The sequence below is a fragment of the Carica papaya genome, chromosome 6 (assembly GCF_054855325.1).
Source record: "Carica papaya isolate Zhongbai chromosome 6, ASM5485532v1, whole genome shotgun sequence".
Classification (NCBI taxonomy): Eukaryota; Viridiplantae; Streptophyta; class Magnoliopsida; order Brassicales; family Caricaceae; genus Carica; species Carica papaya.
In genome coordinates this window covers 16,799,298-16,817,340 of record NC_142314.1, presented here as the reverse complement: position 1 = coordinate 16,817,340, position 18,043 = coordinate 16,799,298, and positions in this window count along the sequence as shown.

The window sequence follows — 18,043 nt, the reverse complement described above, 5'->3', positions numbered from 1 at the left end:
ATATGGAAATTACGTGTAACGTGATCCAAACAATCCTATTTCCAACTAGTCTTATTTTCAATTTTATTGAGATCAAACTTTAACACAATAAGATCTTGTGAATAAATTTAATACTTTATTTCTGCAGAAAATATCTGAATATATAAATATGTCCATAATATAGAATAGAGCAATAAACACACACAAATAAACTCTCACTAGACCATAATATCCTTAAACAATATAATACCCATATAAGTAGTGTGCTCATGAAAGATTTTCGATGTTAATACCTAAGTAAGCAGATATGCAATCATGGAGTTTGTTTCGATGTGCTTTATAGAAATCTATACACTCTATATCTTTTCTTTAACAACGAGAAACTTTATGTCACTATGTATTGACTGAGTCGAGCTCTTATTATTGTTGAAATAGAGAACCACTGAGTTATTGTCATAATATAACTTTAATAGTTTTTTAATACCACTTAGATGCATAACCTAGTGATAATCCATAGTTGGATGCCTCATAACACGCTAGAAATTTAGTTGTTATGGTAGAAGAAGTTATAAGTATTTGTTTAGCACTTTTTCAAGAAATAGCTCCTCTAGTCAACATATAAATGTAGCCTGAAGTGGATCTTTTACTATCTTGACATCTAGCATAGTCTGAATATGAATACCCAATGATCTCCAAATGATATAACCTTTTGTATGTGACCATGTAACTCTTAGTTCTTTGTAAGTATCTCATAATCCTTTTGGCTACTTCCTAGTGATCTATCCTAGTGTTGCTTAAATATCTGTCTGATATTCCAATAATAGATGCTATGTCTAGACGTGTGCAAACTTGAATATACATTAGACTCTCAACTGCCGAAACATAGAGAATCTTCTGCATTTCTTTAAAGTCATTCTTAAGGCACTGATTGAGACTTAATTTATCTTCCTTAGTGAAAGGGGTATTTCTTAGTTTGCAATCTTGCATACCATATTTTTTAAGTACCTTTTCTATATACCTATTTTGATATAATCTAATAATACCCTAAGAGCGATCCTGATATATCTGAATTCTTAAAAAAAAAAAATCTCACAAACATCTTTCACCTCAAAGTTCCTTTATAGAAATTACTTGGTCTCGTATAATATTTCTTTATCATTGACAGCAAGTAATATGTCGTCAACATACAAAACCAAAAAATATATACCTACTTTAAGTGAACTTATGATAAACACAATCTTCAACAATATTTATCTCAAAACCAAATGAGACAATTACTTGATGAAATCTGTGGTACTATCAATGAGAAGCATGTTTGAGTCCATAAATGAATTTTCTTAATTGTAAACTAATTTCTTTTGATCACCAGACACAAAGTTTTATGATTGCACCATGTATAAATATTGTCTTAACATTTATATGATGTAATTCAAGATTAAAATATGCAATAAGAGCCATGATTGCCCTAAAAGAATCTTTCAATAAAACTGGAGAGAGAGTCTCTTTGTAATTAATGCCTTCATTTTGAGTAAAGCATTAAGTGACAAGATGAGCTTTATATCTTTTCACATTACCTTTTGAATCCTTCTTGGTCTTAAATATCCATTTATAACTAATGGGTTTCTTACCTACGGGATAAGATCCCAAACTTGATTGTCTTGCATAGACTTGTACTCCTTATTTGTTGCATCGACCCATTTTTTAGAGTTAGAATCTTGCATGACTTGATAGAAATTGATTGTATCATTTTCTACCATTGCATCAGTATCCTCATGTTCTTAGAGAAATACTACATAGTCATCTAGAATAATAATTTTTTTTCTCTCTCTCTCTCATGGATCTTTTTAGTGGCATTGGCTATTGAGGTTGTTGAGTTTGTTCTCTAGGCACAATCACTTCAACTTGAGAATTAGAAAAAATCATAAAAGTTCTTAAAAAAGTGAAGGCCCTCCGATTATCCGGAATGGAAATCAGGAATTGAATTCATTATAGAACTTATTCTATCTCTTTTAGAAGATGTTATGCCGCTACTCAGACTCGAACCGAGATGCTCTAGCACTGCTTCCTAAGAGCAGCGTGTCGACCAATTTCATCATAGCGGCTTGTTCAAAATCATAATAACCTTTTTTTATTCAATCGTCGAGATTGAAAGAGTCAATTCAATGCAATTTCGGAAAGATTTGATGAATAAAAATTCTTTTTTAAAAAGGGATTTGAGGGTTCGATTCCAACATCGAGCCTTAATAATAAATAATAAGATAATTATCTTTTTTTTAGATAACATATTTTTACTTTTTTAAGAGTTTGTAAATTAACAACAAACAAAAGTTTTTGTAGTTTATTGTTTTTTCCAAAATAGAACTCTTGTAACTAAAGTTCAATCCAGGAATAGAACTAAAAAAAAATGTTCTTTTTTTTTCATTTCTTAATGATTTATTTATCATTTATATGATTTTTTAATTCTATAAATCTATTTTTTATCAATTGAATGAATAAAAAAAAGATGATTTTAGGGAGTTGTTCAAAATTGTCTTATATTAGTTCCATATCTACTTCTTGAGCATTGACAGGTGTTAGAACCTGTATATTATCAGAAGCAATAATAGGGATTGAAACTGATTCCTCATCAAAGATAATATCTCTAACCTTATTCCCCCCCCCCCCCCCAAAACTCAACATCCTTAAAAAATATTGCAGTTCTTATTTTAAAAATTATTTTGTTGTGGGATCATAAAATTTGTAGTCCCAAGATCACTTTGAGTAACAATAAAGTAGTTGCTTATTGTTTTAAAGTCCAATTTTTTTTTTTTTATCCTATAAGTCCTAGCCTCATATGGGCATCCCCAACTATAAAGGTGCTTCAAACTAGGCTTTCAACCTATCCAAAGCTCATAAGGTGTTTTAATAGCTATTTTAGTTGGCACTCTATTAAGGATATAAATTTTTGTCTTTAGTACTTCTCTCTAAAGTGACTCTGGTAAGGTATAATAACTAATCATGCTCCTTACCATATCCTTAATAGTCATGGTTCGTCATTCAACTGCACCATTCATGTTGGGCGAACTCGGCATTATGTATTGTGGGACAATTCCACATTCCTCTAGGAAGTTAGAATATAGCCCTGGACATTGTTCTCTTAAACTATCATATATGTCATAGTACTCACCATCACAGTTAGATCTAACACACTTTATTTTCTTACTAAGTTTGTTTTCAACTTCAGCTTTGAAAATTCTAAACATGTCCAATGACTTTGACATTTCATAAATGAGATATAGGTACCCATAATGCGAGTAATCGTCTATGAATGTTATAAAATATCATTAACCATTCCAAGAAGCCGAAGAAAATGGGCCACATATATTCGTATGTATTAATTCTAAGACGCTTGAGGATCTATTGGCACCTAATATCTTTTGTTTAGTTTGCTTTCCTTTAATGCACTCAACAATAACATTTAAGTCTAAAACGTCAAGTGAATCTAAGATACCTTATGACACGAGTCATTCAATTCTAGAATTAGATATTTGACCCAAATACCTTTACCATGGCTTTACTAAATTATCATTATTTAGCTTACATTTAGTACCACATGAATCTACATGCAAGGTTTCACTGTATGATGCAATAGTATCATCTAAATATAGGTTGTCAAATATACTTAATGAACCAGTACCAATTGTGCTAGGATTAAATTAAAGAGTAAAATGATTATTTTCAAAGGAACAATAGTAGCCAAATTTGTTTAATAAGGAAATATAAACCAAATTATGCCTAAATGACGTTACAACAAAAGTATATTTCAAATGTAGATAACAAACGATTCCTAATAACAACCTAAAATGCCATATTTCTTCAACTTCCACTGATTTTGCCATCACTCACATAAATGAATTTTTCAATGTCAATTGGCTTTCGACAGCTTAGAAACACTTATGTGAGTAGTAGCACCAGAATCTAATCGCTAAATATTTCTAGGGACAAAAGCTAATTTAACCTCAAAACAGAAAAAAGTAAGAAATGTACATTTCTTTATAAGCTAAGGGTTATATTTGGCACAATCCTTTTTTTCATGTGGCTTTCCACAAAAGAAACATTTTTTTCTCCTGTAGGTTTCTTTTTCCCAAGACTATTAATAAATTCATTATCATTCTCTCTCTTTTTACCCTTATTTGTAAAAGTGCTAGCCAGATGAGCACTTTGAGTTTTCTCTTGTGTCAATCTATCTTCCTCTTGCACATAATATGAAATGAGCTCATTGAAAGTCCACTTCTCATTTTGATAGTTATAATTGACTTTGAATTGACTGTGTTGTGCAGGAAGTGATATTAATACTAAATGTACGAGTAAGTCTTCAGACAACTCGAGCTTTAGTGCCTTAAGTTTTGAAGTAATATGAGACATCTCTATGATGTAGTTCCAAATATTTCGCTTGCCTGTATACTTAATTGAAATCAAGCTAGCTAAAAGCGTACTTATTTCAGCCTTATCATCTTTTGCAAAATGTCTTTCAATTTCAACTAGGAATTCACTAGCATTAGTAACCTTGTCAGATATTGTCCTCTAAAGGCTTTTAGAATGCGTGTTTAATGATCACTAGACTCAAGCGATTATAGCATTCCCACTTCTCAAAGTATAATCTAACATCAGAAGTACTTTCAATCGTAAGAGGATGGGGTTGCTCAATTCTCAATACAAGGTCTAGATCAATGCAGCCTATAACGATTAATATGTTTTCCTTCCAATCCCTAAAATTTGACCCATTAAGTATGGGAATATTGTTTGCATTAGAAAATGTAGTAGTAATAGACATGGTTGCTGTATAGAGAACAAATCAAATAAGCATATATATTTACATAACAAGCTAAATAATTAATCTTTAAATTTTAAATAATTATTAAATATATCTCAAGATATTTAGCACAACATTAATACCAAGTCTTTCGACAATAATATCAACTTGTAAAATGGAATTATTAGTGTAGTGATCAAATGTTAATAATAACTCCTGCCAAATAATAAGTCTATTCTTGGATCAACTTATTATTCACATGGAAACTTTATAATTGTTACACATTCATCACCACAAAAGTTTATGCAAAATGTTACCCTTCCTTTGGGTCGACTAGCATCCACATGAATCAAACATAGTAATATTTTATATAAGCTACTCTTCACAAGAGAGGTTACTTTGGCAACATCTTGTTTCAATTAGTTATATTGAATGTTAGACAAACTTAATAAATTATAAAGATATATAAAAAATTATTTATTCAACCTACTTATAGTGTTGTTGTACCAAAGATACTACTGCAATATACAAATTTTTTACGTGTGTATATATAAGTCATTTCACATACAATGTATAAATCTGAATTCGTCTTAAATTTGCAACAAAACTAAAATCATCATGGGCATGCAATTATGCTTTAAATCAAAATATAATATTTAATATAATAATGGGCTATATTACCATATATATGTACATCAACAACTATATATGTAAGTGGGCCATGAATAATTAAAAAAACAATCACATGATGATGATAATGTGCTCCATGCCCAATTCGTGCTCCCATGCATAACGTGTTGCAATATTGCGATGTATTTTTATTTTATTTTATTTTATTAATCTTAATATTAGTGCAATACATATTCAGAAGTCCCTTGGGACATTGCAAAAAAAAATCATGATACAACGACAACATCGCATGAATTTTGCCCATTTATTATTACTATTATTATTATTATTTGTAACACCCGTAAATTTTGCAAACTCGAAAGAAAAATAAATTTAGAAATTAAATTAAGCATTAAATTATATAAAATAATGTTTTGGGGGTTTAAATGAAAAAAAAAATTAATAATAAAATAAAATATCAAGATTAATTTAGGAAAATTTAGTTAGAGAATAAAGGAAGAATGATTTAGTTAGAGAAAGTTCAAAAGGATGAGTAGAATTTTAAAATGTGAAAGAAAACAAATAAAATATCAATATTAACTAGAATAGAAAGAAAAAAAAAACAAAACAAAAACTTGGAAGAAATAAAAATTTAGAAACAACTCGTTTGAGATTGGTCTGACTGAAATTCAGCAGTGTCGTGAACCCTATCTTTAGGTAGATGGAAGCCCTTCCAAACTTGGTTGGGATGTGTGTTCTGTTCTGAGTCACCTGGCGACAGACTGTTGTGACCAATTTTTATATTTTTTCTATGTGTGCATCCCAATGTAATAGAGAGAATACTGATCCCACAATGGTACTAATTGGATAACGGATACATCTGTTCAATCTAAAAAAACTCCTAAAATTTTAATAGCTTTAATATGTGATTGAATTGGGATAAATTGTGAATCAGGGATACTTTTGAGGGGTTATAAATGTCTCAATTTGGCCAGAAATTGTGAAAAATTCTAATATGTGGATTTGAGGAAAAAAATTGGCTTAGGAGGAATCTGAGGGATAAAATGAACTTAAGAGGATGTTGAGGGATATACTAAAAATGGGGTTTTGAGGGATAAATTGATAGGGAAATTTTGAGGGATAAATTGATAGGGTGATTTTAAGGGATATATTGATGAGGATTTTGAGAAACAAATGGAAGTTAGGAAGATAATGAGGGATAAATTAAGAAATTAAATTTCTCTATATATTATGGTTTTCAAATAAAAAGGGAAAAAAATGAACGGTAGGTGAGCCGAAAATCGCGTGCAAAGCCCAGCGGCGTCGTCGCAGGCAAAACCCACTACCTCATCCAATGAGCCCCTTCTCATTTCTTGTTTCGTGTGATTTTTTCACTTTTGTGTTCACTATTCTGTTTTCTACAGATTGACCGAAGAAAACCTCCCAGCCGCGAAGGTGAGCCAGCGAAGCCGTCGCACCGGAAAAATTCCACCACCGGTAGGTTTTCATTTTCTGATTTTTTAGGCCAACAGAGGCCCCCTGATGTGTTTTTTTTGAAGAAAGATGTATAAAACCGACCAAAACGAGCCAAAAACGGCAAGGCTGACGTAAACTTCCATCGCGGGCGGTGGTGCCGTCGTCGGAGCTCGGCGGTGCCGCCGCGCCAGAACCCTAAAATTGGCCAGAAAGCATTTTTTTACACCGATTTTTTATTTCTATGGAATTTTTAGGTACGTGACAAGTATTTTGGATTCTGTAGGAATAATTCAGGAAATTCAGTACCCATTAGAAAGCATAATAGACAGCGTAGTGTTCCAAAACACCAATTCGGGTAAGGATTCCTCACTCTTTTCTCCATTACGGCAAGTTGAGGCTTAATAATTAATAATTATGTATTTTAATAAAAAATTAGAGAATCTTAAAAATAATTACAAGTCACTAGTGGAGGTAGAACCGGTTAGTTCATAGTCATTTCGATTTCCTATTTATTTTCTTGAATTGCCTATATTTGGTTACTATTATACTATGTGTAACTCAATCAATAATTTTTAGGGCCTTTTTGCTTATTTGGTTATTTGTTTCCCTGTATTGTGTGTCTGTATTTCGGTCATTAGTTATTTAGCTGTGTTAAACTATATTATTGTTTAAGTGAACGACGAGTATAAAATGAGATATAGTTATTGCATGGTCAATTGTTATGCTTATGGAAATTTGTATGAGAAAGACTTACTGAGTACCCAAGAAATGGTAGATGGACCCAGTACATAGAGAACCCTACCGTGAACGTTACCTCAGTCGGATAGGGCTAAGAAGTCCCTTACCAATAAAGTTTGGAGATATGGTTCACCTTCATACCGGACGAGGTATCGAGGTGGTAGAATATTTGACGCCCATTACCGGATGGAGTATGGGAACTACCAGTTAATTGTTTAATTGGATATTATGTTTACGAGTAGGAGGACATCCCTATGAACCCCTAGGGTACCGGTAAGCGGGTAAAAATATAAAATGATCATTTCTTGTTATCTTCTATGTGATAAATAATAGTGCATGAATATGAGTTTTTCATAAGTTAAGTAGGGAAAGACTTGTTACACAAATATAAAACAAACGGCTTTCTTTATAATAAATGAATTTACATTAAATTAAGGGCTCCATTGGTTGTTTTCTTATTTTTACCAATATTCAGGTTTTGGTATCTGTGATTAGTGTGATATTCTTACTAGGCTAGTGTAGCTCACCATTTCATTAACTATTTCAGATCAAGAGGACCAAGATCCAGATCCCGATCAATAAAGGAGTTGTGAATAGTTCACCACATAGACTCCTTTCAAGAGATAGTGAAGGTCGTCATAAGATTTCTTAGTTATTTACCTTTCATTTATTTCTTCGATTTTCGTTTGTTCTTTTAGAAGGGACATTCTCGTAGCTCTATTGGTCATTCAAAAGTATTATGTAAGAAATGTAAACCCTAATTCTATTATTTTGCTTCTGTATTAAATTTATAACTTTATTTCTATTTATGTTCCGGACCTTTACAGTTGGTATCAGAGTCACATTCCTCAGAACCATTTCTTACACAAAGACCTAAGGAAGCACCAAAAAAATGAATTATCGCTCAACCATTCCTTGTGAAATGCAGGTATAGATAGATGAGGAGAGAAAGATCCTCACTAAACCGAGCAGCCTGGGAGGGTTCGCTTCGAAAGGATATTGACCAAATATTTGAAATGCTGGAGAGACTCATTGCTATCCAGCAGACTTGGGAGGAATGAGGGAGCTACCTAACCCTCTCCCGCTGCTATAGTTTGAGTCACCCCTGTAGTAGAAGGATCTGAGCAACCCTGGTACAATTTTGCTCCTCCACAATATCACCGGCACCATTACAGTATAATCTGGTGCCTCCAACATATCATCCAATACCACCACAGGGCCATCCGATCCCTCTCCAGCACAATCCAATCCCTCTTCCACAGGATCCAGTTCCACCCATGATGGACCCAAACTACATTGAGAGGTACAAAAGACTAGACCCATATACTTTTGCAGGGGCATCTTCATTTAAAGAGGCTGAGTACTGGTTAGTTGAGACAAAGAAGACTTTCACGACTTTTGGGGTGTCCCAAACAAAGAGTTATGCTTGCCACCTACATGTTGGTGGGAGAGGCAGGTCACTGATGTCAGCTCAAACAAGCCACCATACCTGTTCCAATCACTTGGGAATAGTTCCTGATGACCTTTAATGTAGAGTACCTCCTAGAGCATTTCTGAAATATGAAGGAAATAGAGTTTGCACACCTAATACAGGGTGATATGATTGTGTTAGAGTATGCCCGAAAGTTCCTAGAGTTGGGTCAGTATTCTCCTAAGAGCATGATGAATGAAGGCAGAAAGGCAAAGAAGTTCGAGTGGGGCCTCCATCTTGAGATTAGACAGCAGTTGTATGTGTTCGAACTCAATACTTACTCAGTCGTTCTGGCCAAGGCACAGCTAGTGGAGAATAACCTTCATATTTTTTCTCCAGTAGTGGGGAACCTCAAGCCCCCGATTTCACACCACAGACCAGCGCCCATTGCACATATTCAGCAGAACAAGAAACCTAGGCCAGTGACTCAGGTTCCTCCTCAGATTTTGGTAACAGGACGCGGTAGGACTTGTCAGCACTGTGACAAAGATCATGGGGACCGACCCTGCTATCGCCTCAACAATACTTATCATATATGTGGTAGTGCCCAGCACTATGCAAGAGAGTGCCTGAGGAATCAGAACCAAGCCAGACCTCCTATCCAAGCTTACAATCTCACTCAGAAAGATATAGAAGCCAACCCAGACATGATACAGTTGCATTCGAGATATTTCAGTAGTCCGAGATTTCTCGGATGTATTTCTTAATGAACTACTCGAACTGCTAGTGGACAGAGAAGTTGAATTCACCATAGATCTTCAGTCAGGCACCAGCTTATCTCGGTTGCCCCTTACCACATGAGTCGTATTGAGATGGAAGAGTTGAGGAAACAGATTAATGAATTATAGAATAGTGGGTTCATCCGACATAGTGTGTTCCCTTGAGGTGTTGGAGTCACATTTGCAAGGAAGGGAGATGAGACATTAAGGTTATGTATCGACTACAGGGGACTGAACAGGGTTACGATCAAGAATAAGTACTCCCTCCCTAGGATCGATGACCTTTTTGATCAGTTACAAGGTGCTCAGGTCTTCTCCAAAATAGATCTACGTTTAGGTTACCATCAGGTAAAGATCAAAGAAGAAGACATTCCTAAAATAGTTTTCCGAATCAGGTACGGATACTATGAGTTTCTGGTCACGTCATTTGAACTAACCAACACACCATCAATCTTTATGAATTTGATTAACAGGGTTTTCAAACAATTCTTGGATCAATTCGTCATTATATTTATCGATGATATCTTGGTCTATTTAAAAAGCAGAGAGGAACACACTCACCATCTGACTCAGGTTTTGTAGGTTCTTAGAGAAAAGAAGTTGTATGTAAAGTTGAGTAAGTGTGGGTTTTGCCTCGAGTAGACTACCTTCCTAGGGCACATCATATCAATGGATGGAGTGCAATGAATTCTAAAAAAGTTAAAGCAGTGCTTGGTTGAGAAAAATTGACATCGGTCAACGAGATTTATAGTTTTTTAGGAATGACAAATTATTGCCGCAGGTTTGTAAAAGGATTTTCTAGCCTAGCTGCTCCTTTGACTCGACTCAAAAAGAAGAAAATCAAGTTTGAAAAGAATGAGGACTGTGAAAGAAGATTTTTAGAAGTAAAGAAGCAGTTGACTACTGCACCCGTGTTAGCTCGTGTTAGATTTGTCGAGTGAGACAGGTGGATATATAGTTTATAGTGATGCCTCTTACCTGGAGTTCGGTTGTGTTCTGATGCAGCATGGGAAGGTCATAGCCTATGGGTCTAGACAGTTAAAGAGTCATTAGAAAAACTACCCCACCTACCCACGACTTAGAACTTGTCGCGATCATCCACGGCTTGAAGACTTGGCGCCATTACTTGTATGGGGAGACTTTTTAAATCTATACCGACCATAAGAGCTTGAAACATATATTCACTCAAAATGATCTCAACATGCGTCAGAGACGATGGATATAACTCCTCAAGGACTACAATTGTAATATTTTATATCACCGAGGCAAGAGCAATGTGTTAGCCGACGCACTCAGGAGAAAAAATGCAGGTATGTTAGCTCACTTAATGGTTTCAGAATGCAGGGTAGAGGCTGCACAATAAATACGAATTTAGAACCTGAAGAGAGTTACATGTTTGGCCCACCTGACTGTTCAATCTGAGTTGATCCAGAGAATAAAGGAAACTCAATCCGCTGATTCCACCCTAGCAGCTCCTAGGAAATATGCAAAACAGGGAGTAAATTTAGAATTTCGAGTCTCTATCGATGGTTGCTCAGAGTTTAGGACATGGTGTGTGTTTCACGTGACAGTGAGCTGAAAAGAGACATCATGACAGAGGCTCATAGCTCAAAGATTGTCATGCATCCTAAAAGTACTAAAATGTATCAAAGTATGCGACCCTAGTTTTGGTGGAACGGGATGAAAAGAGAGGTAGTCAACTTTGTTTCCAAGTGTCTAGTGTGTTAGCAAGTCAAGGCAGAGCATCAGCGCTCAGGTAGCCTACTTCGGCCATTACCAACTCCGGAGTGGAAGTGGAAACACATCACAGTGGATTTTGTGACAGGATTACCTAGGTCACACTCGAGACATGATGTCATTTGGGTAGTTATTGACCGTCTCACCAAGTCTTCTCACTTCTTGGCCATCAAGATGACTGACCCCTTGGACAAGCTAGCAAAAATGTGTATCCGGGAGATAGTCAGGTTACATGGAGTGCTAGTGATAGTAGTATCCGACAGAGACCCCATGTTCACTTTTCGGTTATAATCTAGTTTTAAGCAAGGCATGGGAACAAAACAGTCTCTTAGTATCGCATTCCACCCTTAGACCGATGGACAATAAGAAAGGACGGTCCCACATTTGAGGATATACTCCAAGCTTGTGTTTTTGACTTCGGGGGCCATTGGGATTATCATTTACTCTTAATAGAGTTTGTTTACAGTAACAATTGCCAAACAAGTATCGGTATGGCTCTGTACAAGGCGTTATATGGTCGCCCATGTAGATCGCTGATCTGTTGGAAAGAGGTGGGTGATAGCAAATTGTTCGGCCCAGATCTTGTAGAAGAGACTACAACCAAAAAAGTTAAGATCAGAAAAAACATACAGACGACTCAGAGCAAATAAAAGAGTTATGCAAACACCCAGAAGAGGGATGTGGAATTTGAGAAAGGTGATTGAGCGTTCCTCAAGGTCACCCCTTTCAAGAAAATCAGTAGGTTTGGAAAGAAGGAGAAACCAAATCCCCAGTTTATTGGGTCATTTAAAATCTTAGACAGAATTGGTACCGTCGCCTACAAACTGGCACTACCTCTAGAACTATTCAGAGTCCATAATATGTTTCATGTGTCCTTACTACGCAAGTACAACTCGGACCCCTCTCATATTTTGGCCCACAAGCCCCTTTCTATTTAGGAGGATCTGTCCTATGAGGAGGTACCAGTGGGCATTGTAGACCGAAAGAGCACAGTACTCTGCAACCAAAAAATTTTCTTCGTTAAGGTCCTATGGCAGAATCACACACAGAGAGATGCCACCGAGGAGCTAAAATTAGACTTCAGAGTCCAGTATCCTCAACTATTTGATTGAGTGAGAGGGAGACAAATTTAAGGGACCAAATTTCTTTTAAAGGGGGAGAGTTGTAACACTCAGGTTCGAAATTTAGCCATAAATTAATTTTAACATTTTAAATATATAAAAAATTTATTTTTAAATGAATTTATCTTAATTTTTATTGAATTTATGGAAAAAATATATGTTATGGATGAAATTGAAAACTATTTTATGAAAAATTGGTGAAAATTTAGGTTCAGAGAGTATTTTTGAAAGAAAAATAAGAAACTAGGGGTCAGAGTGTAAATAAAAGAATTTTGCCACATAGGACCACCCAGTCAGCAACTCCGACAAACTGAAGCACGTTACATTGCAAGGCACGTTGACGTCAATGCTACGCAGGCGATCCTTGTACCCTGCGATCGAACAGCCAAGGATCGATCCCGCGCACGTGGACGGTCCGAATTTGTTCCCCCTTTAAATTCGATCGGACGGTCAAGATCAAATCGTGAAGAACGGTCAAAATTTATTTCCTCCTTAAACGCGATCGGACGACCGAGATCAAATGCGATGAACGGTCCAAATTCATTTCCTCCTTATGCGTAATCGAACGGTCGAGACCAAAAGCGATGAACAGCCCATATTAACACGAGATGAGTATAAATATTTTGCATCACACTAGACCCAAACCCTAGCCACCAGCCTCCTGTCGGAGAAGAAGAATCAGTCATTGGAGAAGGGAGCCGACCGCTAACCGCCGCCACACCAGAGCCACCTCAGACAGCCAAAAGAAGGTAAAAATTCTCTCACCCACTCGAAATTCAATTTCGAGCATCCTTGTGGCAATATCAGAGCAAAACGAACGATGGGTGAGCCAAAAATTGCGGGCAAAGCCCGACAGTGCCGCCGCGGACAAAACCCACAACCTCCTCCGATGAGCTCCTTCTTGTTTCCTATTTCGTTTGATTATTTTACCGTTGTGTTCACCATTCTATTTTCTACAGGTCAACTAAAGAAAAACTCCCAACCGGGAAGGTGAGCCGGCAGAGCCACCGCACCTGAAAAACTCAAACACAGGTAGGTTTTCGTTTTTTGATTTTTTTGGGCTAACCGAGGTCCCCTAATGTATTTTTTCGCAAAGAGATGTAGAAAGCCAACTAAAACCGACCAAAATCAGCCGAAAATGGCCAAGTCGAGACAAACCACCACGAGTGGTGGTGCCGTCACCGGAGCATAGCGGTGTTGTCGTGAGCGGAGGTGCCGTCGTCAGAGCACGACGGTGTTGCCGTGTCCAAACCCCAAAATTGGCCGAAAAATATTTTTTACACCGGTTTTAGATTTATAGGGGTATTTTTATGTACGTGACAAATGTTTGCATTTCGTAGGGATAATTTAGGAAACCCAGTACCCATTAAAAAGCCTAGTAGATTGCAGGGTGTCTCGAAACACCGATTCAGGTAAGGATCTCTCACTCTTTTCTTCGTTACAGCAAGTTGAGGCTTAATAATTAATAATTTTGCATTTTTATGAAAAGTTAGAGAACCTTAAAAATAATTGCAGGTCACTAGTGGAAATGGAATCGGTTAGTTCATGGTGTTTTGATTTTCTATTTATTTTTCTGTATTGACTATATTTGGTTACTACTATGATAACTCAATTAATGATTTTAAGAGTCTTTTTGCTTATTTGGTTATTTGTTTCTCCTACATTATGTGCCTGTATTTTGGTCATTGGTTAATTAGCTGTGTTAAACTATATTATTGTTTAAGTGAACAGTGAGTATAAAATGAGATATGGTTATTGCATGGTTGATTGTTATACTTATGGAAATCTGTATGGGAAAGACTTACTGGGTACCCGGAAAAGGGCAGACAGGCCCGGTACATAGGAAACCCTACTATGAACGTTAACTCAGTTGGACGGGGTTGGAAAGTCCCTTACGAGTAAGGTTTGGGAGATATGGTTCACCTTCATACCAGATGGGGTATTGAGGTAGTGGAATGTTTGGTGCCCATTATCGGATGGGGTATGAGGATAGCCGGTTAATTGTTTAATTGGATATTGAGTTTACGAGTAGGAGGACATCCCTATGAACCCCCTCCCGGGTATCGGTAAGCGGGTAAAAAAGTAAAATAATTATTTCTTATTATCTTCTATGTGATAAAGAATAGTGCATAAATATGAGTTTTTCATAAGTTATTATTGGGAAAGACTTGTTACACAAATATGGAATAAATAGTTTTCTTTATAATAAATAAATTTATATTAAATTAAGAGCTCTATTGTTTTTTTTTTAACCAATCTTCAGTTTTTCGTATATGTTATTAGTGTGAAATTTTTACTGGACTAGTATAACTCACCCCTTCATTAACTATTTCAGATAAAGAGGACCAAGATCTAGATCCCGATCAACAAGGAGTTTATGAATAGTTCTCCACCCGGACTTCCTTCAAGAGTTAGTGAATGTCGTCCTAGGATTATTTAGTTATTTGTCTTTCGTTTATTTCTTTAATTTTCGTTTGTTTGTTCTTTTAGAATGGACATTTTTGTAGCCGCATTAGGCATTCTAAAGTATTGTGTAAGGAATGTAAACCCTAACTCTATTATTTTGCTTCTGCATTTAATTTATAATTTTATTTCTATTTAAGTTCTACACCTTTACAATGTTGGTATGTCGCATACCTAGGATGTAGCCTACTCGATATACTTACTGAGCGCGTTGAAATTTCTTACTCCCTTATTATTATCATGTTTCCAGATCAGGGAGTTGACTACTGGCACTCAAAGTAGAATGGTGGTATCCTACCTTGTTCGAGTTCATTGTAATTAGTTTACTTCTGCAAGATTTTGTAACCTCATGAATGTAATTTAAAATTACGTTATGTACAAGGGATAAAAGGTTTTTGTTGTATTTTAATTTAATTTTGTCTTGTATTTATCTGGTTTAGTTGTGTTTGGCGACATGGTTTCTTTGTTGGGAAAACTTTGGGCTACCACATTATTATTATTATTATTGTTATTATTATTATTATTATTATTATTATTTTAATCAACAAAATAAAACATGAACTCTAATCCTAAATTAATCATAATCTTCAATTCGAAATTTCGCAAAGAATCAACATGGGAGTTACTCTGATACCACTTATTGAATTAAATAAATCTTTAAAACATAAAATTACCCTCCATATTCAATTCAATGAGAACAAAATAAAAGAAATTAGCGGACACATACCTTGATCCATTGTGGAATTAATTGTTCTTAATGGTTAAGGTTTGATTCTTCAAATTTAAAATAATTTTAGAGTCTGTAAATTTTTCTATTGATGGAAGAAAAAAAAATATTGACAATTTTAAATTGGAGACCATAACCCCTTAAAAAGGTATACGGAAATACACATATTTTTATTATTTTTAATTTAGTCCTTCATCAAATTAGAAATAAAAATTTAGTCTCTACACATTAAATCCATGACAATTTAATAACTTAAAGTTAATTATCAACATTATTATACTACCAAGTAAAGTAATTATACTTTAAAACAACAATACACATTGAATCACATATATGTGCTCATATATTGGAATTTTTTCCAACAAGAAATAGTTGAAAAAATTAATAGGAAAAATGTATGAAAATAGCAAAAAAATATAAGAATATATTTTACATACTTTGAGAGTGCTTTCTTTTGTATTTAAGGGATCTTTCTAAATAAATTTTCTTGAGCTAATTTAAGATTTATTCCAATGTATCATGATTCATCACTAATCAACAAAGAAGGGATTGTTGAACAATTTGGATTGATTTTGATGAATAACGAAACTAAACATTTTACTAGCATCATTTAAACGAGAACTGAAGGAAAAATTTGCAAAATAAAGAATAATATAATCAAGTATGAAGAACTCATGAGAAAAAGCAAAGAGGAAAAGAATAGAAGATTCAAGCAGTGTAATATCGTGAGTAAATTTTAGATAGAGCTTAGAAAATTATTATTTTTTTATAGTTTTATGTGAAAATAATTTTAAAATAAACTTTTGAAGTATATTTAAGTTGAAAGGAAATTGTTTGAAATAAATTTTAAAAGAACTTTTTGACCATTTGTCAATATGATGTATTACAATGCATCCACATAATCTTTGCATACGGAAACTTGCTCTAACCAAGTAATATATTTGTCAGAAATTTATTACATGATTTCGACACGTAGCATTACAGCTGCATATTTTTATTATTAACATTTCAAAGTAATTAATTCTTAGATCTAACATACTCTTGTATCTCTACGACTTATTTGTCTTTAATATCTTCTGTCAACAAAATTTTTATGTGATTTTTATAATAGATTACTGGAAAATCAAAATAAAAGATTACTGCAGTATCTTGAGCACACTTTGAAACCGCTCTTAATCTTGAACATAGACTCTTAAAGAAAGAATTTTTTAGCTAACTTTCTGAAAATACTTTGAGTTTTAAATGTTCTTCATTTTTAAAATTTATAACAAAGTATTTTTTCCTCACACATATCTACTATTAAAAAGGAATTCTTTGAGAAACCAAGAGCAAAAATCATTTTTTTACTCCACTAAAATTTAAAATCCCCAAAATGAGAGATTTTTTTTTTTTTTTTTTGGATTATTTTCTAAAACTTCTTTGGTTTTTAAATATTATTTATTCTTACTTTTCAATAATTTTCTTTTTTTTTTTTTTAACCGAGAGCAAAAAATCATCTTTTCTTTTTGAGCCATACTTGAAATTTCTAAATCCACTCTAGTTATAAAATCTACTCAAGGAGAAATTACTTTTGATTTATTATTTGAAAATAAACCTCTTGGGTGTGCCCTTAAAAGACAAAAAACACTTATATGATGAGCTATATACTTGTCAATGAACTTTTGTAAGAGAAATTAAAGATAACAAAAATTTTTAAGTTACTTATTTGAGTAGAGTATGTAAGTGCAAGATCGGTGACCAAATTTTTATAAATTTAATTTGTAATTTTTTTTAATTGATGATGATTTTGCAAATGGATAAAATCGTTCAAGTAATAAAGTAATAGGTACAGTATCATCTCATATAAATTGTATATCAAGTACTAAAATTATAAAAATTTTATTATTATTTAAAAATTAAAATTAAATTTATGAAGAAAAAATTAAAATAATTTAATTAAAGTGTAATAACCAGTTATATGCTACCGTATGTAACAAGATATTTTAGTAATTTAATTTTTATGTTTTGTTACTTCATATAATCTATTTTAAATTAATAATTTAAAATGAATAACTTTTTTATTTTTAAATAAAATGAATTAATAACTTGAGTGCAATTTTGCATGATTTCCCCAACCCGCGAGATTGAGTGCTCGCGGATTCCATATCTCCTCTCACCCGTTGACACCATTTTTCCTCTGCCAAACTATGTTCATGGCAGTCGCAGAGACAC